General features: G+C 45.6%; 1 non-coding gene across 1 annotated transcript; it reads left to right on the top strand.

The window, feature by feature from the left end:
• The first annotated feature begins 756 nt into the window (after positions 1–756).
• On the top strand, positions 757–863 carry LOC112872498. The gene has a single exon (XR_003224692.1). It is a non-coding gene; the product is annotated as a small nucleolar RNA R71 (small nucleolar RNA).
• Positions 864–2,596: the final 1,733 nt, after the last annotated feature.

Below are 2,596 nucleotides of genomic sequence, written 5' to 3'. Positions count from 1 at the left end.
GACTTTCCAGCCTGCGTAGTCACCGCATTCACACTTCCCTTCGGGTTCACTTCCGGTTGCCCAGGTAGCTTTCCCGTGTTATGGTTAGGGCAAGATGAGTCCAGCGGAGTTACTTGTGTTTCTATCATTTTATTTAAAGTCAGCTGATTTTTAATAACAGAGTTAAAACCCTCTAGTTGTGCGGCCAGAGACTCCAAAATTTTATCATTAGCTTGAAATTTCTTACTAATGTTATCATTTATTTGTTTCTGGCCGTACACTAAGTCTTTAAGTGAAGGCTGAAAACTGTTATTAAAATTGTTACCTTGCTGTTGGCCAAAGGGGAGGTCGGGCTTGGAATTCCAACCTTGCTGAGGATGGTAGCATGAACTATTGGGGTTACCATTCCCAATAAAATTTACATCCTCTTGAGTCGTCGGGCAGTTGTCGCCCGAGTGCCCAGTATCGCCACATGTCTCACATGTGATCCGACACTCCATGATCTGGTTAACCTCCTGGTGCGGAAATTCCAGCTTTTTCATGAGAAGATCCATCTTGGCTGCCAGCATATCTACACCATCAATCTGGTGTACTCCTTTTCCATGGTCCGGCTGCCTATCTCCCTTCCAAATCTGGTCGGAGGCAATTTTGTTGATGAGCGCTTTAGCTCCTACAACATCGAGAGAGAGGAATGCTCCCCCCGCTGCTGCGTCCATATGATCCTACGCTCGCTGGCTCAGGCTGTGGAAGAAGTTCTGAATGATAAGACATTCTTTCATGCCATGGTGTGGGCATGCTGCAATGTATTCCTGGAGACATTCCCAGGCTTCCGGGATTGTCTCGTCCTGGAGTTGTTGAAAACTAGAAATCCTGTTCCGAAGGGCATTGGTTCTACCCATCGGAAAGTACTAGGCCAGGAAGGCATTGGAGCAAGCATTCCAACTGTTGAATGCTTCCTTGTTGGTGTAGAACCACATCTTTGCTTTTCCAAGCAAAGAGAATGGGAACAGACGGAGATGATTATTATCATTGTAGTGCCTTTGGGGTTGATTATGCTACTCACTTCCAGAAAGTTCTGAAGGTGAGCGTTGGCATCCTCTGATGCCTTACCACAAATAGGACTTGCTTGGACCATGTTGACAAGTCTGGTCTTCAGCTCAAAGCCTTCAGTGCCTTGGTCGGTGTTTAATCCAGTAGGGATATGGCTGTTGGATAGGGCTGAGAACTGACGGAGTGTCTTCTGAGCCATGGGTGATGAAGGTGGTGTCGTCGAACCTTGGCCTAAGGATAGTCGCTTCTATGGTGGGACAACTCTACGTTGGATAATTCTCCCAATTCTTTCTGGATTCGAGTTGAAGTTTTATGGTAGATCGAAACCGGTCATACACTGCTCTACATAAATCACGAGGAAATAGAGTGCAATGGTAATCCCGCTAAAATTAGCGGTGACAAATCAGTAAATTTTATCAAACTATTTGACGATATCTTTAGCCAATTGCTTCCCCGGCAACGACGCCAGAGCTGCTTGTTGGTGTTTCTAATGCTCCAATAGAATTGATATTCTGCAAGCGCATAGAATTACCGCTGTAGCATTTCACCTTGGAGTATTCCAGGGTATCGTTTATTTCCTCGGGGAAGCACTATAGATAAAGAGTATCGAAGAATCGAATGACAAACTTTACTAGAGATATGAATCGACTAACTAGCAGGGGTAGGCCAGATAAGAAAAATAAGGTAATGGCCAAGTGATGACTGTCTGACACAAGAGACTCTAAACCTTAGAGCGGTATGCAGCTGGGAGGACAACGAGTGAGAAAGACTCCTAAAACACTTCTAGACTATCAAGCTAGCCTCACTAGACTAAACCTTGCTCCTAACAAGTTATCAGGAACTTAGATCTTACTTCAGCGGCTGTAAGAGGAAGGACTGCAGAAAGGGGTGAGAGGGGAGTCCAACGGCAACCTGCTACTACTGCTATGAAAGCACCCGGATGTGGTGGACTACAAGGGACGGACAGGGCTGTCACCACCTGCCGCCTACCACAACGGTAATGTGGGGTGGAACACACTTCCTAGCTAACACTAAGCTCAGATACACTTCTACATTCGGTGTTAGGATTTCTCTTGACGCGTTCAAAAGAAACCCCCCTCAACCTAGGGGATTGACTTGAGCTCCCTAGTCCGAACAAGAAAACCTGCAAGGTAAGATCCCGATAAACAAGAAAGGTAACAAAGCCAAAGCTAGAAGAAAGGTACTTCCGCACACAAGTTGGATAACTTGGAAAGGATAAATAAATGCGAAAAGCAAAGTTGACTCGAAAAGTAAAGAAGATAAATTATATTGATAAAATATCAAAGGGAAAGATACAAGAGCTATACCAGACATCTGATGATGACTTCGGAATCCCGAGACAAGCTCGACTCGACTCTAACTCCCAGACTACTAAACCTAACTCTAGAAAGTGAAAGGAGAGAAGAGAACTCCTTGGTGTGTGTCACAAGTGAGTGTGCACCCCTATTTATAGTGTAGAGCTGCCTAGGGGAAGGTCGGTGAAACGGTTGGAGAAGTTGCAAAACTTTGAGGCCGACCGGCCTAGGGGAGGCTAGCCGGCCTTTGA

The sequence above is a fragment of the Panicum hallii genome, chromosome 8 (assembly GCF_002211085.1).
Source record: "Panicum hallii strain FIL2 chromosome 8, PHallii_v3.1, whole genome shotgun sequence".
NCBI lineage: Eukaryota > Viridiplantae > Streptophyta > Magnoliopsida > Poales > Poaceae > Panicum > Panicum hallii.
Note: the sequence above shows the minus strand (reverse complement) of the source record. Positions and strands in the feature narration are given on the sequence as shown.